At 32.8% G+C, this 25766-nt stretch overlaps 1 non-coding gene across 1 annotated transcript; it reads left to right on the top strand.

The window, feature by feature from the left end:
• The first annotated feature begins 4997 nt into the window (after positions 1 to 4997).
• On the top strand, positions 4998 to 5069 carry Trnae-cuc (transfer RNA glutamic acid (anticodon CUC)). Its single transcript has one exon. It is a non-coding gene; the product is annotated as a tRNA-Glu (tRNA).
• The last annotated feature ends 20697 nt before the right edge of the window (positions 5070 to 25766 follow it).

Raw genomic sequence — 25766 nt, 5'->3', positions numbered from 1 at the left:
TTTCTATGTACATTATGTAATTATTTACAAAAAAAATATACCTACCTAAGTATTTTTTTTTTGAGGGGTTGTACCATATATCAGTTGTCTGATAAGATGAGCATGAGGTCATGTTAGTTAACCCATCGTTGCAAATTCACTAGGAATTTAATATGATGGTTTCCAGGGATTAGATGACATGTGCTGCAATGGGGTTATCAATCCACATTACTAACAATCCTCTTCCCCCTACCTAAGTATTTACCATATATCAGTTGTCTAGTACTCATAACACAAGCTCAGCTTAGTTTGGAACTAGATGGTGCAGTGTTAATTATCCATGCTTATTATATATATTATAAAAAATAACCTCTTTATGAATGTTGTGTACGTATTTACAAAAATAAATATATCTAAGGATTTATATCCTTTGTCTAGTAGGTATTCGTAACACAAGCTCAGCCTAGCATGGGACTAGATGGCGCTGTGTGAATTGTCCTTAAATATAATATTTCTAATGACAATTACCATATTAATTCCGTATGAAAATATTTTTTAAAGTAATCATAGAAATTATAAACAACATCATTGATTTTGAATAATAAAAGAAAACACAGCACGTGGTCACTAATGACCGCTCTTAAACTGAAATAAAACGATCTCAAAGAATGATACGAACTTAATAAAACATTTCTAAAAATAAAACAATACATATAATCTGCTATATAATGAGACCAACAGGTGTTCAGTAATAAAATTATAGGTACCAACAATTTTCTTGATGTAGGTATAAAATTGCTTACGTTTGTTTAATGACTTTGATGCTTAATGCTCGGTCGTTAGGGTGGAATGTTGAATGGTAGTATTTTGACATAATATTAGCAAAGTCGCTATTAATATGATACTGTCTATCTATCTGTCGGTCACAGTCAATGGGCAGATACTTTCACTGCAAACAACGGCACCTTCATCTCTCGTTATTTACATCGGTAGCTTTTGTTTTCACTTGTCTTAAAATCAGTTAATTGGTAGCGAGAGAAAGAGATTGTTTGTAATGTGGGATGGAGTCGATATTAACATTCCCTTTTGACAATTTTTTTTTGTCAGCGTAGAAGACCACTTACTACTTATATATTCCTCGTCACATCATACATAATGCTATAGTGGTGTATAATGCTACAGTACAGGTTGACCTCCACGCGGTCCCCCCTGGAATCCATAGTCATAAATTTCTGGTGAATTGATCATGACGGGATTTATAACTGACCTGACCTCATGTTCATCTTGTCATCCTCTACTGGTGCACGGCCAACGTAAACCGTTAGCCCTGGCGGGTGCACCCTGCCATTATCATCCATAATAAATTGGTATCTAGATAGTTGCTTGTATATGTCATATTATGTTATCTGTGCTTGTACTAACTTCGCCCGTGTGCATTTAACTTCGGTGGTCTACTGGTTTAGCATACTGTCTTACTTCCGATTGACGCGGGTTCGATTCCTCGCACGGTAAAAACATGTGTATTCATGAGTATTATTGTTTCTATCGATATGGGTGTTTTCTATGTACATATAAAAAATGTGTCTATGTATTTATATCAGTTGTGTAGTACCAATAACACAAGCTCTGCTTAGCTTAGGACTGCTTTTATTATCCAAAAATATTAGTTAAATTCCTTACCGCTAGCAGCTGACGTTCATAAACGGCTAAAATGTCCTACATGAATAAGTTATTTTTTAATTGATTTGATTCGATTAGATTAGTGTACAATATTAAAAGGGACAAGATTCTGACATTACAAACCTTGAAATTTCAAGATAAAATCGAACGGGCAGTTTGTTGGTAAACAATTTACCGTTAGCAATAACTTAACCAGTTGGTTTACTGTAAACAATCTCTTCTGGAAAACAATAATTAATTGTTTAGTAAACACATTATCTTGGAGAGATCACATCGATCATATTGCAATTACATGAACCAGTTTAACTAAGTCATTCTTTTGTTACCCAAATGCCATGCCTCTACTTGTTATATTATGAACTGCACCATCAACTTTATGGTAACTATGACTGATTTTTTTGCTACCTGAATAGCATACTTATGTCAATCATGCTATTTGACTGTTTGTACTCACAAAAACCAATAACCGAATAAAACCAAATAAAACAAAAAAGCACTTGATACGGCACGATGATTTCATGAAAATTATTATTGAGAGGAAAATAGAAGGAAAGAGGGGAAGGGGAAGACCAAGGAATAGCTACATCAAACAAATTGAGGACAAAGTTAGGAGTCGTGTAGTATCAAGAATTAAAGAGCATGATGGAAGATCGCGGAAAGTGGCAAGAGCTCCACCGACAAGAGCGTAGCTCTTAAATTATGAATGAATGAATGAAAACAAAAACCGAATGGTTGGTATAATCATAGAAATATTCAAAATTCAAAAGCGCTTGTATAAGTTTATTTTAATCAAGATTATTATATTGTTTTAAAGTAAAAAAAAGTACATTATTTTTAATTAGGGAATAAATGTAAAATTTTGATTTTACTACTATTTAAATTATTATTTCCTTTTGATAAAAATACAATAGCATATGCTGGTGGACACTATATTCTCCCTAATTAAATTATTAATTGTAAGATCTACAATGAGAATCACTCTCAGTTTTTATATATTCTTTTATCCATATTCAAAATAAGATGTTCTGTATATACATTTTGTTTTATAAAACTTCTGTCACTGCGCTCAATAATAGACGTCTATACAAGTATCTGTATTAAGTATCTATGTATATAATTATCACGTACTAGCTCATTTGAAAAGAGTAAGAGCTGAGTTTCTTGTCAGTTCTTAACTCGAAAGTACTCCGAACTGACGGTAGATTTGACATATCATATAGACCTGCATGAATAAAGATATTTTGACTTGATCATTGATTGATTTTCATATTTGTTATAGCAACAACAAAGCTATTGTAGAATGAATCTTTATAGGCTATAATAAAAAGAAATTCACACATTATGATGTCATGGCAATCATGAATCAACACAATGATACGGCAATAAAACAGTCAATTGAACACAGGTGGACAGGTGGGCCGTACGCTTCGCACTTTCACTCGAATACCAAACGAGGTTGACTGCAAAAAGTCTGCATTGGTATCTCAGTCACACCTAAGTTATACGCCAAGCAGTCTGCTTTGTAAGCTGTTTCAGTAGTAGGGGTTGGAGGGAAACCAAGTAGCTTAGGCATGTATGTAAGTGCCATACTTGGAGGTTCAAAATAAAATATATATATATATAGTAGCTGTGCCTGTAGTTTCACCCGTGCGAAATTTATAGCCTATATGTTATTCTGATGTATAAGCTATATTACTGCAAAGTTTCATTATAATCCATTCAGTAGTAAGGATGATAGGATGAGCATAAAGTCAACTTTAGTTCATCGTTGGGAATCCATCAGGAATTAACCGTGATGGTTTCAAGGGGAATAAACGTGACCCCCAATACCAACAAACCCCCCGCCTATATAGTCGGTTACCGTTTACCATCAGGTGGGCCGCAAGCTGTTTGGAATCCAATACATATTGCATAAAAATCTAAATAGGTCCAAGTAGGTAATCATTCCCAAAACATGCAACGCAATTGTCTGTATTTAAAAACAAATTAAACACACTCTTCCCTCGCGTTTCCATTGTAATTCAAAATACTCTCAACTTCTCATAATGAAGTGTCAACATACACGGACAGTTATGTAAATTCCTCGCAAAGAAAAATTTGAGCTCTCAACATCTCATTGTTATGTCAAGGGACTTTGCGTAATCGACTACTAGAATATAACAAACAAACTTGCAGTTCCTAAATATCATTTCGAGAGTTAATAGGTCTTTATATAAATAGGTAGGTACAGAATACAATAAGATACTGAAAGGAAATAGCGAAATAGAAATAATCTTTATTCAAATAAACTTATTTATAAGAACTCTTCAATATTTATAATGTTACCTTGCCGTAATACAGTTTACAATTTATCTAGCACGGAAGGTAATCATTTATAACTGTATATCCTCAAAAATATAATATTTTGTTTTATATATATTATTATTATTTTTTTATTCTTCCACTCATTCGGAACGCAGACTCATCACAACCAGAATGAGCGAGACACTTACGTGTAGCTCTCTCTCTCCCTTCTAAGGGGGTGAGGTTTGGAACCTTGGAGCGAGCCCCTTTGCCCCGGCATCGACTCCGAAGGCAAAACCCGGACGTTGACAGCCTCTTGAGGCGGGTTGGCAATAAAATAATATTGCGACTATAAATTGAGATGTAAGCTATCCTATCTTTCAAGTTGGATCAAATTGCACACAATGAGGAAATCAAATTTGCAATCGGTTTAGTAGTTTAGGAGTCCGTCGTGGGCAAACAACGTGACACGTAATTTTTATATATAAAGATATATATATAACTAATACTAACTTACATAATTTAAATGGTCTTTTTATCGTTTTTATTTCTTTTTTAGTCTTTACTCATTAGCTAATGCAATCTACATTTCATATTGCAGTAATAACACATGATTTAGCAAGAAATTAAACAAATTTCCATAACAATACCAAAACACGAAATCAACCTACTACATTTTCCCATAATTTGTCTGAGAACGCTATCTATGGTTGCATTTCCCATGTTTTTATGGTGTTGGTAAATTGTCACTATCAGATATTGCGTGGTGCGTAGGTTGCATGACCTGATAAGACAGTCCAGAGCTAGAAAATAATTCAAGTTAATTACAAAGAAATTGAACTTATTCAACATAATTTATGAAATCATTTAACAAAGAAACATTAATAAATAAACGCTGTTAATGAAAAAATATTATAATCATTTATTTGAATACTTTAAAAGGAACATACTATTAATAATTTTTATCTCAATGATTAATTATATATTATACACAAAAATTTTTAAAATAACATACATATATGAAGACATTCATATTTTGAGGTTTAAGTGTTACATCCGATATGGTCTAGTGGCTAGGATACCTGGCTCTCACCCAGGAGGCTCGGGTTCGATTCCCGGTATCGGAATTCCCTTTTTGTCTTTTTTAACCGATATTTTAAACTGATATTGCATTGGTTTTTATTTCAAAGTCAAATTTTGTAATATTATACGTGTTTATAAACTAACTTACTTAAGTAAGTACTAGTATAAAAATAAAATGTACGAATGAATTTATTACGGACATAGGACTTGACCTCATATTCGTTTTATGTACATTTCTGGTATATTAAGTAAACGTTATATCTATTTAAAAAAAAATATTTAAACAAACAGTATATTAAAAATGCCTATATTATTTGTTAACTTAAAATATAATATTAGTAGACATTTTAATTTACGGCAACATAAAACATAATAGCGCCATCTCTTAGCGAATAGCGGAATAATTTCGAACTTTTAAGCACTCCCAAGTGAACTTATTTAGGGAACCATTAGACGCAAACACATACTTCAAATAAGTCAATGAAACGTTCAGAATGCCTATGCTAGTAAAGTGATTATTATTGATTAAATTAATTTTAGTTTATGTATTATAACATTATTTTTTCTTTACTTATATTATAAAGGGATAAAATTTGTATGATTTTTTATTAGGGGTGATCTCAGATTCTGCTAATCCGATTTTAAAAATTCTTACACTGTTAGAAAGGTATATTATCCCCGAGTGTTATAGACCTTATAGCATCACGCTACGGTCAATAGAGGCGGAGCAGCAATAAAAAATGTTGCAAGTAGTAAGTAATATTTATTCATTTTGACTGCTTTCGTTGCGTGCTCTGCGTAAACAATACAAAATATGTATGACGGAATTATTCTCATTTGAAAGTTCTAAAAAAAAGTCCACGTCAACATAGGTCTATCTTTTAAGGTTAATTCACTATGACCTATGGTATGATCATAAGTTCATACCATAAAGTAATCAAATGTCTTATAAAATAATTAATAATTTGCAAAGGTGTTCTTACTTACTAAAATATGTCGAACAGTTACACTAAAAAAATACTAGGCCCAAGCGAAGCCGGGGCGGATTGCTATAGTCTGTTTTTTAAACCTGGAGACAAATTTAACATTACCAATGTTGCCAGGTCTTTGCATTTTTTAAATGGGGTTGTAATGAAACTATTTATGTTACACAACCACAGAATAGCTAATCTACCACAGATTAATAAATGGAGGATAATGTTATTAATACTGACCGCTCCGAAAAATACTATTGACGGAAACACTTATCATGATGACCACGTTTTATTTTAAGAATGTAACTGCATAACATGTTTGTTCCTACATTTTTTTACATATTAAATTACTTTTTGCTACCATTATACAATTGTTTACGTCGGCAGTCGACAGCCATCTTTAATTCGATTGGCAAAACAGTGAAAACAGTGTAAAATCTCCAATAAATAGCTTGAAATTATCGTGACAAAGCGATTAGAGCGCCAGCCGAGACTTCACGGTTGTTATTTATTACCAATACCTATAGAATACATAATCTTTATTACCTTACACATAAAGTTCAATTTCATCTAATTAGGTATCATGAAACAGTGGTGAGAATTAACATTATGCTTCTAGCACTATTTTGTCTAGACTTTATTGCAATATCGTAAAGTCTATAATACAATACCTAACTGTTATTGTTGAAACCGCAAAAAAGGAAGTGAATTGCTTCCGTAATATTGAAATACGTGGCTCTTATTACGTAAGTGGTAAAGGTCAATATCGATATAGTTTCTTCTGTGGGAAACAGTGTGTTTGTTAAGCGCGACCTTCCTCAAGAACCTTTCATCTAACCATACTGCTGATTGTAGTTCAATAGATCCATTATAAATGATAAAGAATGGCGTGTAACCTTTATATAAAACTAAATACTTAATATTTACTCCGCCTTACCGAATTTTTTTAATGTAATTTGTATGGTAAACAAGATGATGGTAAGCTGTCGAGGGATGGGGATTGTTAGTAATGTGGACTAATAACAGCATTGAATGAGTTTCTTGAGATAAATCCAACAAACAATTGCAAATAATTTTGAATAAAACTTAGTTGTTCACGAACAGTTTGACAGATGGCCGGTACACTATTTGTAATGTCGATTTTTGCAAGTAATACACCACTAAACTGTACACAAACAACAATCGACACTCATTACACTATTAGATCACTAATAACAATATTGAAATTATAATAATGTGTGATAGATAATTAAAATTTATTTATTATCACGCCCAGCTGAAAATGACAACTGTCGTCGGTGTTGCCAGTCGAAGAAAAAAATTGCTTTGCTTCCATTTGCAAAAATTGATTTTCATTGCTACCATGTCAGGTTGACTTCCACGTGGAAACCATTGTGATAGATTCATGGTGTATTTACCACAATGGGCTAACTGACCTGACCTCATGTTCATCTTATCATCCTCCACCATTACATTATCATCCATGATAAGTCTTTATGGATACATAGACAGCACTACGGATATCACGTTATCACGTCAACCTAATTGAGCTATGTTTTTAAGCGACTTCAAAAATTAGATTATGTACCCGACTTGTTGCTGGCAGCTTGTCCACTATTCCTTTAATAAATGTTGTATTATTTTGATATCAGTTTTTTATATCTCACTTTTGACTACAACCCTTTTGGAAAATATACAGGAACTTCATAAATTATTTGTATAAATATGTAAAAAAGTTACAAATTTATTACAATTAGGATTAAAGATTTTCGCCAGCAAACATCCAATCCGCCTTTTGAATTGAGGAAACTCTACTATATTATACAATCATTCATTCATTCATTACATTCAGTTTATTTTGGTTGTTCAGTTGATTCATTAATTTTCTATTTGATTGTTTTTGTTTTTAGCACAAGCCAATACAATATACTATGTGTCAATTAAGTGAAACCTATAGTAGCTTTAATATTACCACATACATAAAGTAAATCAGACTGTAATGTGTGTAAAATGTAAATAAATGTAACATTATTTTTTTATACGATGTTTCCGAAATGTCAACTGATTTAACTGACAAAATGACCATGTTGATATAAGCTTCAAAATTGTGTTAAATTTTGCATGTGAACATATGACAAAACTTGGGTTTTGAACTTAATAAAAATGTACGACTAAATCTGTAACCAATATGAATAAAAACTTTTCAATAGCATAAAGATTATTTCTATTTCTTGTAATATCAATTATGTTTATCAAATTGATAAATTGATATAGAACTACTCTTTATTAAAAGAAACTTAATATATATACACTTTTGAATAGTCATATTTTTTTTGTAGGTATCAACGTCACCTTTTTGAAACACCATAAACAACAAAACAATTCAAGATCATACCAAATCCAATTTGATTGCGTAAGTTACCAATCCAACTGATTCTAGAGCCCTTCGGCTCGTTTTTTATGAAATTACCGTCACAGAACAATAATTTAGCTTACGGCGTGACCGAGTTAGATAATACTATTGAAGTCAACGGGTTTACTATTGTAGCATTACAACATTTATTTATTCTTTATTGAACAAAAATACTTCTGTAGCAAGCGAGGTTAATGCTAATGCATTCTCTCCCAGCTAACTTTAGGGTTGTAGTAGATATATGTAGTCTTAAGTATAATATATGTCTAAGATATAATCATATAGTATAAATATAGTCTAGGATGTTTGTAACGTACTCTGTGCAGTTGAGGAGTCTGTATTGTAAAAAGGTGGGAACAGCCAAATTAAATGTGAAACTCAAATTACCTTTTTATTTAAATTAATATTTAAATACAGTGGGACAAGGGTATAATCAGAAAACGTTGTGGGGTATTGGTAGCGAGAACTGTAATAAATTTACTAGCTCTTGTTACTATATTTAACACAAATCTAAATTTATAAACTCAAGAAATATTTAACCTTTATTTCTTTATTTAACTATAATGCACACAATACAAAAGGAAATAGTACGTGCCTACATCCTTACTAATTAATATTATAATTTTATAATAAATGCGATAGTAACTCTGTCTGTTAGCACTTTCACATTAAACTAATGAAATGCAAATAAATATAGTGAAACACTACAAATAGCTTATTAAAGTATTTATACGTATGTGTCTTATTAGTAACATAATTAGGCTAAATAATTAAAAATGTTGAATAATAATCATCTTTATTTGTCTCAAACAGAAACTAGTACAATTGTTGCCCATATACAATAATAAAATTTAAAAGTAATGAAGGAGACAAAACGGTCTAATCTAAGGTCACAAGCGAAGAGAATCATTGTTGACAGTACAAATACATATAATTAAAAGTAGAATGCAAAGATACATAAAATGGAATATACAACAAAAACAACATACATATAATACTAAGAGATATAATTTAATAACCTATACTCCCACACAGCCTGTATTTTATTTTGGAATAGATATTCTAACAATACTTCTACACGTGTAAACTTCAACTGTGACAGAAGAATCTTATTCCATCCAATAAATATCCTTTACAGCACACATAATATAATATTTACTAGTAGTTACGCAAATAACATTTCTTAAACAAAATTTGAGAATTTACAAAATAAACACCAATTAACTATTAATAAAGATATTATTTTACTATGTAAATGATATAAAAATATGCTAGAAGTTAAGGCAATTAAGGATATGACGTAAGCTAAATAAGCTGCGAAATTATAGCAAACACAAATTAATTTTGACGAGGAAACGTACTCAGAATGTGTTGACTCAAACAGTTAACATTCTGTATGGAGAATGATTAGGAAATTTAAAATCAGGTTCATTGTTTGTTTAGTAGTAAGATTTAAAATAAATAATAACTCACCACCACGAGGCGGTCACTTTGAAATTTGATGAAATTAAAAAAGCAAATATTGCGGTCGTGGAATACAAGTCCACTATTTGCGTTTATAACGCACGCGTATTTTATGAACTGCTTCATATATCGAATATTGGTGAAAATAGATTTTTAATTTAAGGGCAAGGGTGTTGCAAATAATAATATCTTGGGACAATTCACACAACGCTATTTAGTTTCAAGCTAAGCAGAGCTTGTGTTATGGGTACTAAACATCTGATATGAATATATAGGTAGATGCTTATTTTTTTTGTAAATTTATATATCATCATCATTACATAGTATAAAACAAAGTCGCTGTCGCTGTCTGTCCATATGTATGCTTAAATCTTTACAACTACGCAACGGATTTTGAAGCGGTTTTTTAATAGATAGAGTGATTCAAGAACAAGGTTTATATATATAATACATGTACACCCATGCGAAGCCGGGGCGAGTATCTAGTAATATACATAGAAAACACCAAGACCGGTACAAACAATCATACTCATGAATAAAAATGGTTGCACCATGCGAGGAATCCAATCTGCAACCATCGAGAGTAAGGTGGTGTACAGAACCGTTAGACCACCAAAAGCGTCAAATTAATAGATTAAACTTGACCAATGGTTAAAGATAAAGAAAAGAAAAAGATATCTTATATTTTACTGGTATGGCAACTAACTCTAAGGTAGAAATATTCGCTAAAATACTCGCTTTCGGAACTCACAACCGTGAAATTCTTGTTACAGATTTGTCAAATTAGCAGTGGTCTTTGATCTACAAATTACGTCTAGAAATACCGTTACAGTAACTCCATTCGTTGGCTCATATCCGTAGTTTTGTATAAATTAGATTTATTTTTATCTGAACTAATAGCCGAAGAAATGGGACATTTGATACGGCATGATGAAATAGAAAGAGAGGAAGTGGAAGATAAAGGTACAGTTATATCAAGCAGATCAAGGAAAAAGTTCAGTGAGTCCAATTAAAAAATGACGGAAGAAGTTTTAAGAGCTCAATCGACAAGATCACAACTCATACGTCTTACATTAATGAATTAAACTAACATCAGAAAGATGAAAGCTTAGATTTCTCTTAGTGATGGATAATCTCATTTTTTTTTTCGGACTACTCTAATGACATTGGCTGCAGCTGATCTTTACAGCTTCACCGGACGATAGGGGGCGAGTGCATGTGGCACACCAAACCCGCGGAAGGACTTATGGAGCGGCTGAAGGCCAACTCCTGCCTGACGTATACGACTTTAGTCTGAGGGCACCACTAGGGGTACGAACCTCGGCTCAGGGCGTCGTAATTTCGATCCCCGTTTGAATTGAATGCCCCCATCCATCGATCGGAGGGGTGATAATCTAATGAAATATTTAAAAGATTTTTAAAACTGCTAACTAAACAGTTAAATACCCCCGAAATAGTGCCTTACTTCTAAAGTAAATACTATTTCAGGTGCGAATATGAGCTGTATTTCATTATTAAAAAAACACCCTACCTTAATAGCGCCTATGTAAAGCCGGGGCGTAAACTAATCTACTATAATCTGTATATCAATTTAGAAATAAAAATATTGCGGTTCAAAACCACACACTTCCGTAATCAAAAATATTCTCGTTACATTCAGTCTGCGGCATTTAGCCTAATTTGTGCAAATGACCGAAAAAAATCAATTTCGTAACAGGGAACTTCTCGACAGCATCGAATATCTGATTCGATTCGAGACATCGCATCTGTTTCAACATCAAGACTATCGATTTACGATTTGCGTCGACACACGTAATCGAATTGGTCAATGCTGTTTTTAATTACATTTTTAAAGCAACACTTGCTTTTATGAGCCGTGTTGGGTAGACTCATAATGTTTCACAAGAGTAGTTTGCGTATTAGTTGCCGTGAGAATTGTAAGAATAATTCATATTTTAAGTAATTGTAATTGCGATTCTTTATATTTCCCATATTGCGATACATTGAAATCATTCGATTCATTTAAAAGAAATTAAAAATTGGTTTTTATTTTAGAGAATGATTATGGAATAGTGCTATCACCTGCGCTAACGGTTTACGTTGGTGAGGCACCAGTGGAGGATGATAAAATTAGCATGAGGTCTTAAGCGATTTCATATCATTACATAGTATAAAACAAAGTCGCGGTCGTTGTCCGTCCCTATGTATGCTTAAATCTTTAAAACTATGGAACGGATATTGGAGCAGTTTTTTTTAATAGATAGCGTGATTCAAGTGAAAGGTTAATATATATAAACATGTACACCCGTGCGAAGCCGGGGCGAGTAGCTGGTCATTGATAATGCAAGTTGTCAGCATGATGGAGATAACAAACAAATTGTCAAAGATCTGCACAGTAGAGAGAGCATAAGCAATGATGCCGCCTGTTTGGGATTGAAGTCCAGTAAGGAAACTCTTGCTTCTTATGATGCCCTAGTCAAAACTATTGTTTGTATTTTAAAGAGGATCAACAATACATATGTACACACACAAACAAGCACATGCACAATCACGTAACTTTTTAATACATTATAAACAATAAAATAATTCTCCTATTTTTTTGGTAATAGTAGCAATGCCTTAATAGTTTTTATTTTTGTTTTGTGTGTGTAATATTTGATAAGTTCATTTTATATTACGTGTGAGAGTCGTGTGTTTAAGCGCCTACCGAATGAATATCACTTCATGTCATTTCATTAAGGCTATTATATTATACATACAAAATATGTATTATATAATATGTATCTATAATAGTGAACACTTCAAATAAAAACTTCCGCGCAGTATCAAATCTCAGCAGGAACCTAATTATATATATGTAAATAAATATACAAGGTACTGGCTTGTCACTTATTATCTCGGTGATTATGGTAGTACTTAGGAAGTCTTGGATTGTAACTTAACTATAAATCAGTAAATTTCCCTTATTTAATAGAAAATGAAATCGCACAATAAAACTACAATTTTCTGTTTGCTATTTTATATGAAGAAATTGACTGACTCTTTCCACTAACGTTTTAAAATATATTTTCACCATAAACAAAGTATATAAAAGTAAAAGTTATTGGCTATTGGATCCATTTATTATCTAGACATAATCCATCATACTTAGATTCACGCATCAGTGCATCAGATGATTAAAACTACCGCGATCTATAGATCATTGATCTTTTCATAAATCACGCTTCGTTTTCAGATTTCACGCTTCATAAACGGAGCGATAACATTTTTTTACGGTCGTATATAAAATACAACTAGTTTATTTATTATTTGTATGTTAAATATTCTATTTTTGTAAATATCTTTGTCTATTGTGTGTCGATTTTTATGATTATTTTAGTCAGCTACGCAAAATTGCCAAAGATAATTAAAAACTCACTAATTACGCAAAGAGATATACATAAACAAGAAAGATGAGACACAGAAGAAAAATTACAAGTTCAGATAATATTCTCGTCGATAAAAATTAAAAAAGATTTTATCATCTTTTCTTAACGATTAAATAAGTCGCAGAGCAGTCTTAAAAACAAACTCAACCCTCCAAGGGTCGCGATCTCCTGAGAATCAATGTCTTATACATTCCCACTTATTCTCATGACAACATAATGAATTATCTCACTTGCCTTGTATTTAATATCGCCGATTATATGCAAAGTAAGTTAGCATGCCAGTTACATTACTAGTTTACGACGCAACTTTCTACATCTGACGCAACAGTACGTCGTCATTTATTTGGTATGGGATGGGAAGTGATACTAAGTGATACATCGGCGAACTTTACTGCGTGAGATGGCATACTGATAAAACTTGTTTGAGACTTGTATTTAAACGTTTACTAGTTGACCGGCAAACGTTGTTTTACCATTAATATCGCTATTAAAAAAATAAGGTTGGACCTAGATGGGGTGTATATATTTTTAATGGAGGGAAGGGGATTCTTAGTAATATGGACTAAAAACCCCATTGCCAGCAATGTACCATGTCAGGTTGACATCCACGTAATTCCTCCTGGAATCTGGAATCTATTGGCTATCTCATGCTCATCTTATCATCCTCTACTGGTGCCCCGGCAGTAGAAACCGTTAGCGCATGCGGATGCAACTTTCCATTGTCATCCATAAGATAAATAGAATTTAATGCCACATTAAGAAAAATAAAAATTTTGTACAAAAATAAAAAAAAAAACCCTCTTAAATCTACCGAGTGTACATATAAAATTTCATGAAAATCCCTAAAACCGTTTCGGAGAAGTATGGCAACTAACATTGACACGAGAATTTTATATATAAGTCTATTGATCTTTATATTTTTTAATTACTTTTCACACACTCATATCAATAAAACGATGTTAATTGTACATAAAAATCACACAGCACCAATAAAATTATATCAACTCTATAAAAGAACGTAGTAATACTCATAAAATACTTTTGAATCTGTACCACCAATAAAATGATTGATGTGATTTCGTACAAAAGGAATTCTCCGCGACCTCGATCGAATGGATGATTTATTTAATATAATAAGTATGTAATATTATGTTATCTGTGGTATAAGTTTTATAATTTATATTACAATATATAATATGAATAAGTTTGAGTTTAATGGAAATAAATGTAGTTTATATTAACTATAAAATTTCCGCGAATTTTCCACCATACTTGATTCAAGTATAAACATATTTTCTTTCATAACTACATAGCAACAGAATAATCATATACAGCCTAAACATATATGTATAATAATAGCAGAATAACACCTAAGTTCCTAATAGTATTAATAAGAATCCTGTACAATTCACAGAGCGCCATCTAGTCCCAGCCTAAGCAGAGCCTGTGTTATGGGTATTAGTCAACTTATATAAATATTTTGTTAGTGTTGTTTTAAATTAGTTAGTAGGTATTTAATCAGGTACTTAGTTAAATACCTACTAACTAACTAACTAACTAAGTATAACCACTTTGTTAAACATTTAACATGACACTGTTGAATGGAATCAAGGCTTATTGCCTAACTACCACGTGGGTTATTTCCCAACCATTGACTTAACATGTGAACTATGACATTTGTTTAGTCAATGAATGAGCAGTCATCGATTATATTTATCACTAGTTGTAATCCGCGTCTTTAAACGCTTTCGAAAAAGAGGATATTTTTTTTTTCACTTGCACCCCGGCGCGGCGTTGAATATGCTTTCTTAAGGATTTCGGCACTGTAAATTTAAAAAACACGTATCAAATTTACGTCTGTACTCAACAAAAATCTACAGATTTTGTACTACAGACCAAAATTAAGAGGAAACGCCACTACACATCCTATATGGTTGTAACCACACTGTAACACTCATGCATAAAAGAAATTTCTCCTTTGAAAAGTACACAAGTCTCCCTGACGGGTCTAGGTAGCGAACTCTGAAAAAGAGCGAGCACAATACATCCATGCAGGTCGCAGTGCTACAGATCTTATCACCAGAATATTTTCTGGTCATTACCCATAATAATAGAAAAATCGGTATAATAATAAAAAAAAGTACTTATAACAATCTATAAGAATACACACATCTGTATAGCTTGGGACTAGATGGCGCTGTGTGAATTGTATTGGATTGCTAATAGTATTATTGTATTTTGACTAATTCTTGGTCGACGTCAAAATCTCGTACAAACTTGTACAAGGATGAAAGTGTTCAAAAGTCGTATTTGTCTTAGGACTAAGATGAAAATATTCTCGTACCGAAGGCCTCATATCTCGTATTGGGAGAAGAGAATTGTTAGCAATGTGAACTGATGACTCCATTGCAAACTACGTACCATGTCAGGGTGACCTCCACGCGATTCCTCCTAGAAGCTATCGTGATAAATTCCCTGACTTTACCACGATGGGCTAACTGACCTGACCTCATGTTCTTCCTATCATCCTCCACTGGCGCCCCCCGTATTTTTAGTAGAATCCTCGTACGTTTAGCATCCCTACTGTAACGTTACAAAATACTAGTAATCACAGCAAAGACGTATAACTAGTGGGCGTTTTGATTACTTGTACATACATTTAATAAGGACGTAAGTGCAAGGTCATACCTCACAGCTCCGGTTGTAAATCGTTTTGATATTGAAATTGCTGTTTAAAATAACCCGAAGCTATTTACTAATTCGATAATTATCTTACTAATATTATAAATACGAAAGTTTGTAAGTATGTTTGTTACTCTTTCAGGCAAAAACTACTGAACGGATTTAATTTAAACTTTACACAGAATAATATATAGGCTATAAATTTCACGCAGATCAAACCGCGGGCACAACTAGTAGTTATATAAATTAAGCGAAGAATCATTTGGTTTTTAATAAACCTATATTATCATAGAAATCTTATATCCAATCATTATTTAATGAAATCGAGTGTTTTATGATTGCCTTTCTATGAAAAGAGGCGTTTCATTAATTTACAATTAGAAATAAACGTTATAAATAACGTATTAAATCAATATAACACAATAAAAACGAAAAGGTAATTTTTATTGATTAATGTAAAAGTGTAAACTACTAGCTGTGTCCGCGAGTTCGTCCGCGCGGATAAGTGATCTTGACCAAATAATGAAGAAATAATTTATTAATAATTTAACCAACAAACAAAAAAGCCAAAGAAATCATCGTTTTAGCTTCAAATAATAAACGATACAAACGTTCATTCCCTATTATATTTTACCCCCTTAAGGGTGATTCTTACAAACAATCATGTTTCAAACTTCTAGCTTTATAAATATAATTTTTAAGACGACACTTCCATACCCTTTATCTCTCTTTACGGGTTGTAAAGAGAGATAAAAGGTATGGTAAGGGTCTTTTAGCATTAAAAAGCAACCTATGTCCTTTCTCAGGTTCTAGACTCTATACACTCTATACATAGGCTATTACTAGACCCTGAGAAGTCTAGACTCTAGATTACCTGTGTACTAAATCCGTTCAGTAGCTTTGGCGTGAATTCGCGACAGACAGACAGGCAGAGTTACTTCCTCATTTATAATATTAGTAAGCAATGGATAACAGATAGCGCTGTAATTAATATTTGCAATATATTTAAAATTCCTTGTTCGGAATTGGCACCGATTGGAAAGCGGCCGCTTGCTTCTCAATTCGTACGTGAGTAAAATGTTCAACGAAAGTAATTTGTTTGCATTTTTTTTAGACAGATTACGTAGATAGAAATTGTAGGAAAGTGTTTGAATGGCGTTTAACGTTCTAGTGACAAAATAAATAGCGATTACGTCACCTACTTATGGCGGTTTATTTTGTAAATTACATATTAGGAAGTACTTTAGAAGTGTTTAAATAAACTTATAGCAATTATATTGTGTAAAAGTGGAAACCGTTTAACTAACATGTCTATGACTATAAGACTCTGTATATAAGACGGCCTCGGTGGTTTAGCGGTTTAGCACACCGCTTCACCTCCGATGGTCACGGGTTCGATTCCTCGCACGGTGCAAACATTTGTATTTTTTAGTATGATTGTTTGTATCGGTCTGGCTGTTATCTATGTATATTTGCGGGTTTGGAGTGCCGTCTGCATTCGGGACCTATAGTCCGGTGAAGCTGTAAAGGCCAGCTGCGGCCAACAGCATTAGAGTAGTCTAGAGTTGCCATCCGTCCTGTTTTCCCAGGACATGTCCTAGTTTTTGAAGTATCCTGGGAAGTCCTGAATAGATATTTGGCAGCTTTCTGGGTTTTTAAAATATGCGCGCCTCTTAATTACTAATTTTCATCAGTATAATTTTATCTAATACTTTTTTATTAAAACCAGATTATATTAATTACTTAAATCTTACTACACATTAATATAACTATTGTAAAACTATTACTGCGTTCTGTTTTTAAACAGGATAGTCCTGGTATATTGAACTTTTAATCCTGGTTTTTTTTTAATTTGGTCTGGCAACTCTAGCCTAGTTCGAAAAAAAAACTTACTCGCATGCAGCTATATCAGCCATGTTTTTTATGGTAACGAAATTAAGAAAACAGTTTTAGGTATTTGCTATTTATGTAAATGTATCTTAAGTAATGTATACAGTTGTAATGCACCTTCAAAGTCCTACATACCAGAATACCAAAGCGTCTTGGCCTGAATAACTATGCAAGATTCTCTACATTGCATATTTTTATGGTTCTGGTATGGGACTTAGCTTACTTAACGTCTTGCATAAAGTTTACAGTCTCATAGACTATAAATAATATAGACGACTATAGTCTTTTTATCTGTTTTTGCGGTTTAGCACATCGCTTTAGGTACTTCCGATGGTCGTGGGTTCGATTACTCGCACGGCACAAACATTTATATTCATAAGTATGATTGTTTGTATCGGTCTGGGTGTTTTCTTTATATAATATATATGTATTTACAAAAATATATATATTTATGTATTTATCAGTTATGTAGTACCCATAAAACAAGCTTTAGCTGGCTTAACTCGGATCTAGATGGCACTGTATGAATTGTGCTGAGATTATTATTATTAATGGATTTGTGGTCTCACACTTGCTAATGGTAGCGGATTTAAATGAAATAATTATAAATCCATTATGTAAAACAATGTATATTATACAAATAAATACATATAGTATAATAACAAACCGCCTACTTTTCAAATCAGTTGATAAACTGAATCAGTCGAACGATAAAATAAAACTAAATTTCACCGTTGAACTTCGATGAATAAATCAAACATTAATAGATATGGAAGTGGAATGATGTCATTTCGTAACGGAAGTATGATCGAATGGGTGTCATTTACAATACTGTATTATTAATGGCGGAAATATGATGTATTATTGAGCAAATTGTTATACAATATACATATATTATTATTACATTATAAAGCTGAAGAGTTTATTTGTTTGTTTGAATGCGTTAATCTCAGGAACTACTAGTTCGAATTGAAAAATTATTTTTGTGTTAGATAGTCCATTTGTCGAGGAAGGCTTTAAGCTATATAACATTACGCTACGACCAATAGGAGCGGAGCTGCAGTGAAAAATATTGCAAAAGGTGGGGAAATAAAACGCAAACAAAATTGCGCGGGTCAGCTAGTATACATATATTATGCACCCATTACATAATATATAGGTAGGTAAACATCAGGACAAACAACATAAATAAAAACATACAAATTTGTGGAAATATTTATATATATAAATTTAATAAAAATCTTATCTCAGAAACTACTGGTTCGAATTGAAAAATATTTTTGTGTTGGATAGTCCATTTTATGAGGAAGGCTTTAGGTCTATAACATTATACTACGGCCAATAGGAGCGGAGCTGCAATGAAAAATATTGCAAAAGGTGGGGTTACTTTTTCACGCAAGAACTAATAAACAAGTTTTTATGAAACTTTACAACCTTATATATATATAAAATACTGGTGTCACAATGTCAATTACCATACTCCTCCGAACCGGCTTGCCCGATTTTTATGAAATTTTAGGTTTCAGTAGGTCTAAGAATCGGCTAATATCTATTTTTCATTAGGGATTGTAGGTAATAGTTATATATGTTTCACCACAATAAGCTGGTTTGACTTCATCATTTTATTTCCTTCAATAGTATAAAAAAATGAAACAATTTAAACACATCTATTAAAAAAATATTGCAAATAATTCTTTTTGTGTTGTTTAGGATAAAAATGAACTTCTATAGTATCGTTTAGAAAAGTCAATTTGTCTTTTATGGTAATGGGTATAAAATTTTACAGTAAGATCCCAAAGGATATACTGGAAAAATTTTTTAAATAAATTAAAAAAATGTTATTTTATATTTTGGCAAAACTACTACTCACTAAACGATTATTTAAATGACAAACGTGCATGTTAATAGTTGTTCATGCACAGGATTTTCATTTAATATTAGACATAGACATATTTAAGCATACAGTATAAATAAACAAGTTTTGAGAAAAAAGAAGAAATGCAGTTGAGTTTCTTGACAGTTCTTCTCAATTGAATCTGTACTGAACTTACCGTCCGTAAAGAAAAAAATATTAATAAAAAAAAACTTAACGGCTAAAATGTACTTGAATAAATGATTCTAAATTTGAATTTAAATATACCACTTTCCAATCAATACTGCATCTTAACTCACACCGTTTGCCGCCATTATCCAGATTGTTTCAACAATGGCGCCAAACTAATTATTTCGCAAAACGAACCGCGATCGGTATCATAAGGTATTGTTTGTTAGTGTTGTATCCATTAATCTGTAGTTTTATACCATAGAGTAGATTCAATCTGTGTAAAGACGAGAAAGCGACAACGTTACATTATATTTTATAACACGTACGATATCAATTTATCCAAGCGCCATCTTGTTAGTAGTTTTCACTTTTGTCGCGTTTTATCTTTTAGTTTTGTGACAATTTCATGCGAATCATCATTATAAAAGACGGACAATATATGCATTATATACTTCTTCTATCTATACATATAAATAAAATTGTAGTGTCTGTTTGTAATATTGAAATAGCCGTTTTTTATTACATGCATTTTACAATTACAATTATAGATTATAATTATTTACTATAATATTACTAAACGTATGTCCATATGTGTCCAAATGCAGTGTAAATATTCTCTTACTCAATTAATTAAATAATGAAACTTTACTTACAAAAGCCGTTGTTTTTATTTCAATAATTAACTAGGTACATCATTAAAGTTGAGTTTGGATTGCTGTAGAAATAAAAATTAATTTGCTCGCCATAATGGCGAATCAGGAAATCTTTATAAATGTAGAATTAAAGAATAATGCCTTCCTTATAGAGTATGTTGTTGTAATTTGAATAAATGGTAAAATATTACGGACTAGCTGTGCTCGCGGTTTCATTCGCGTGTAATTTATAGTCTGTCTTATTCTGATGTATAAGCTATATTACTGTAGAAGAGGTAACGCTACGCACTACACATCTCATGTGGTTGTAGCCCACTCATGCATAAACCAAATATCTCCTTTGAAAAGTTTACACTCTTTCCCGAGGAGATAAAAACCATCGCTCCTAAGAATATCCTTCAATTCTTGGCCCTGACGGGTCTAGGTAGCGAACTCTGAATAAGGGCGAGCACAATAGATCTATGTAGGTCGCAGTGCTACAGGTGCTTCAAACACCTAACAATAACCGTTAGCGCAAGCGGGTGCACCATTCCATTATCAAGCCTCAAAAAAAAAAACACCTAACAATAGCCCAAACAACCCAATAAAAAAAATTACTGTATAGTTGGATTTAAAATTTTTATTTTATTTTATGTAGTGTACAATTGATGTGTAATGTTTTTATGAACTCAAACCAAAATATCTTCATTCGTGTGGGTCTAGTACAGGCTCTTATAATATGATATGTCAAATCTATACTACTCGTTGATCTGTAATAGTTAACATCTGGCAATTATTTTGTGGACACCCGCGATATAGGTTCGCCTAGTGCAGTCCAATGTACATACAATTAAGTTTTTATATGTTTTAAAATAAATGTTTCATTAACATCCGTTCAGTAGTTTTTGCGTAAAAGAGTAACAAACATCCATCTATCTATACTCACAAACTTTTACGTTTATAATATTAGTAAGATTCTAGGCTATTATATGTACTACGATGGTAGCAAACAAGCATACGGCCCATCTGATGGTAAACGGTTAATATAGTCTATGGACGCCTGAAACACCAGGGGTGTCACATGCGCATTTTCTGTAGTTTTTATCAAGGATATATTAAGGTTTCTTGAACCCTTAGGTTCAAAAACCTTAATGTATCCTTCTTGATAAAAACTTGCGTGTTGCTGTTTTACATAATTGTTGTAACTTTACATTTTTTTTTTATTCTTACATTTATTTAGGGACTTTTATCACAATATGATAATGCCAGTCCCATCGTATCTTATTACTTTTTATGTGTGAATACAAACTAGCTAATAACACTATATTCATTACAGTCTAAATATGAAATACACAACCAACTGGTTAACTAAATATGGTTAAATCGTGTCCTCGTAAAAAATATTCCAAGATTCACCTTCTTCTTCACTCTTAACTGATTGCGAAAGGTGATATTGTGACACCAACAAACTCCGCCAATGACATGTGATATACGACAAATATTAGCATAAGAATGAACATTTCAAAGCAGAAAGTGGTATTGTATCGTAGCTTTCGTTTTTCGGACTACTCTAATGCTGCAGTAGGCCTTTACAGCTTCATAGGACGATAGGAGGCGAGTGGAAATGGCACTCCAAACCAAAGGAAGGACTTACGGTGCGCCTGAAGGTTGATTCCCGCCTGAAGGATAGGAGTTTAGTCTGAGAGCACCGCAAGGGTTTAGAACCTCATCTCAGGCAGTCGTAATTTCGATCCCCGTTTGAATTGAACGGGGGATCGATTGGAGGGGAATTGTTAACGTGTACTTCTGCTAATTGTTCATTTATGTATATCTTTATAGAGTACAAAAAACAAAGTTTTACAAAGGTCGCCGCTGCTGTCTGTTCACTTATATCTTTCAAATCATGCAATTTTAATGCAGTTTTCAGCAATAGAAAGAGTGATTCAAGAGGAAGGTTTATGTGTATTATACATGCGCGAGGAAATTCTTAGTACTGTGGACTAATAACCCTATTGCTAACAATGTGCCATGTCAGGTTGACTTCCACGTGGTTACTCTGGAAACCATCGCGATAAATTTCAGGAATTTGCCATAATGGGCTAGCTGGCTTGACCTTATGCTCATTACATTCATATTATCATCATCGACTTGTGTCCCGACAGCGTAAACGGTTAGCGCAGACGGGTCCACCATTCCATTACATAATTTAAAAAAAAAACAGGACTTTTGCAGGACAGTGATTGTCTATTGTAAGTGTGAGAAAATAGGTTTTTTATCTATGTATATTAAAGTTGCACTCGAGCGAATCCGGGACGGATCGCTAGCTACGATTGAGGGGTTTAGGTATAGACAGCGAGACTGGCGTTTCGCTTTTTATATACAGTCCACAAAGCTGGAATATACAACTTTCTCACAAAACGAGATATAAATATAGTCACGCTTTCGCATCAGGGAGTAAGTAGGCGAGAAGACAATTATAAACAATACAGCCTACACAGTTCTCAAGGTCGAACGTTACATACAGATGCACATATTGACTAATACACTCAGTGGGACACATTTCGTAATAGTCAATGCTAATTGGCGTAGATGCGTGAATTATGCGTGTTTGTTTACTTGGTACGTGACATATCGATTACTAGCTTCTGTCCCGCGATTTCGTCCGCGTGACTATCATTGACCGAGTTAAAAAGTAGGCAATATTCTATTCTATTCTATATACTATGTTTTTGTTATTTTTATGATAATTGGTTAAGCCGTTAAAGCGAAAGTTTAATGTCAAATTCAAATTCAAAAATCATTTATTCATGTAGGACATTTTAGGCGTTTAGGAACATATTTTTTTATATATTACATTTTTTCTCTACCGTCCAGTTCAGTATACAGATTCAATTAAGAAGAACTGGCAAGAAACTCAATTGAATTACTTTGAAAAAAAGGGCAGTTTATCTACTATTTTTAATGTAATAACCCTTTACTAATGAGACGAACTTCTTAGCGTTCACAGATTGACAATGCGGGTGCCGGGCCCATCGTGTGGCAGAGAGGGAAACTCCGAGCAGTTGTCGGGACTTGTGACCCGGGTGTAGGGTTAAGGGGCCCCTTGCCGAAGTACATCAACACTCACCTTCACCGCTCGTGTTTCTCTTCCTGCCCAGACAAATCTGGTAAGAGTTTTTTTTTTCGGACTACTCTTATGCTGTTGGGGGCGAGTGCAGATGGCACTCCAAACCGGAAGGACTTATAGAGCGGCTGAAGGCCAACTCCTGCCTGACGGATACGACTTTAGTCTGAGGGCACCACTATGGGTTCGAACCTCGGCTCAGGCCATCGTAATTTCGATTCCCGTTTGAATTGGACGGGGGATCGATCAGAGGGGGCTGGTAAGAGTCTGCTAGAGTAGCTTTAAATATACAAGCTGGCACTAGAAAGATATGATTCTTCTTGCTATTTAAATGTCTTAATAAAAAAAATCGAATGTGAAAATATTATACGTAGAAGAAATCTAGTATTATTCATTTATCTAAGGTCTTTTATGTCATTATTTTCAATAGTATACCTAATTAAAAACCTATTAAACACTAAAGATATCCCAAGAACAAAACGGTTTAATTTTTAAATATTTCAAAACGAAAATTGTCCGCAAAAGTCGCCTGTACTTAAGAAATTTTTACTTATAAATATAAGCAACTTTTTAGTAGCAAAAAAAGAACTGGTATATATTATATACCCAGTAAACCCTGACATAACTGGCCGCCATTTTTCTTGGAAATGTAGGTGAAAATGCGCGGTTCAAACAAGTTTTTGCGACACCACTAAATGTGGTCACTTAAATCATGGGTAGTTGTACTATAAATAATATTATTAAATTACGAATTAATGTAAATTAAAATTGCACGTTATTCTAACCTGTTGCTGCTTTGTCGTAATATAGATCTGTTTGTCCTTAAGCTAAGATAGTATTTTTATTTCGGGTTGTCTGTAAGAGATTGCTTTCAGCGGGCTCTGTGATAAGGTCGCCGTTTGGTAGCATAATGATATCAAGTTATTTTGTTTTGTAAATATCTTTTTACACAATAAAGAGTTATGTTAATTTGAGTATATTTATCTTTACCATGCTGCCAACACCTTGTATTCAATATGAAAGTATGTTAGTTGTAATCTATATAATACAGAATTTATCAATTTTAAATAAAATGTAAATAAGTAAATTGTGCATCAATAACTTTTTCACTCATTAACTTAACAAGTATATATTATTATTATTTGTAAACGTACACATACACTTTATTTCATTTGCTTCTAAAACTCTACTTATACATATATTCTACTCTTGAATTAATGTAGGTGATGTAAGCTCGTTTCTTGAAGGTTTCAATAATTTCTTAAATAACACGGTTCGTAATTTATAGAAATAGAAATAGAATTTACATCGTAATAATTTATCTGCTTATATTTTAAATTTCGAATCTTTACAGAATGTCATGCGCAGACTACTAAACTAAATTAAGAAATACAATAGAAAATTCTCTATTCAACTAAACTTAAATTTGAGCACTTTTGAATCACTCAGAAATGTGAAAAGAAAAAAAATATGTAAATTAAGAATTCAGAATAATTTGTGGTTGTCTGTAAGAGATTGCTTATAGCGATAAGGCTGTATTTTATTAGGCACATTCTTGCGAAGTTTCCTTTTTGTACTTCTTTTGGGTTTTGCAATAACAAGTTCTATAGTTATTTTATATTTTAATAACATTTGAAAGAAAGGCATTCTCTTTCATTCTTTCATTTTATTAACAACTAGGTTTTGCCCGCAGCTTCGCTCGGGTTAATTTATCCCCTTAGGAGTGAAATTTTTCAAAATCCTTTCGTAGGGGATGCCTACGTCATAGTAGCTTTATGTATACAGTCTCAGCCCGATCGGTTTAAAATTGATAAAGTTTCATACAAATTTTCATCCCCTATTTTATCCCCTTGGAGGTAGAATTAATCAAAATCCTTTCTTAGCGGATGCCTACGTCATAACATCTACCTGCGTGTCAAATTTCAGACCGATCCGTATTGTGGTTTGGGCTGTGCGTTAATAGATCACTATGTCAGTCACCTTTGAGTTATATATATATATATATATATATATTTAGATTCTAGTATTCTTACTATTATTGTTATCCATGAATTTTGCCAAAATGAGGTAATATTTAATTCGTACATGTA

Source organism: Achroia grisella, unplaced genomic scaffold, assembly GCF_030625045.1.
Source record: "Achroia grisella isolate CSIRO2021 unplaced genomic scaffold, CSIRO_AGI_Agris_v1 utg971, whole genome shotgun sequence".
Taxonomy (NCBI): Eukaryota; Metazoa; Arthropoda; class Insecta; order Lepidoptera; family Pyralidae; genus Achroia; species Achroia grisella.
Note: the sequence above shows the minus strand (reverse complement) of the source record. Positions and strands in the feature narration are given on the sequence as shown.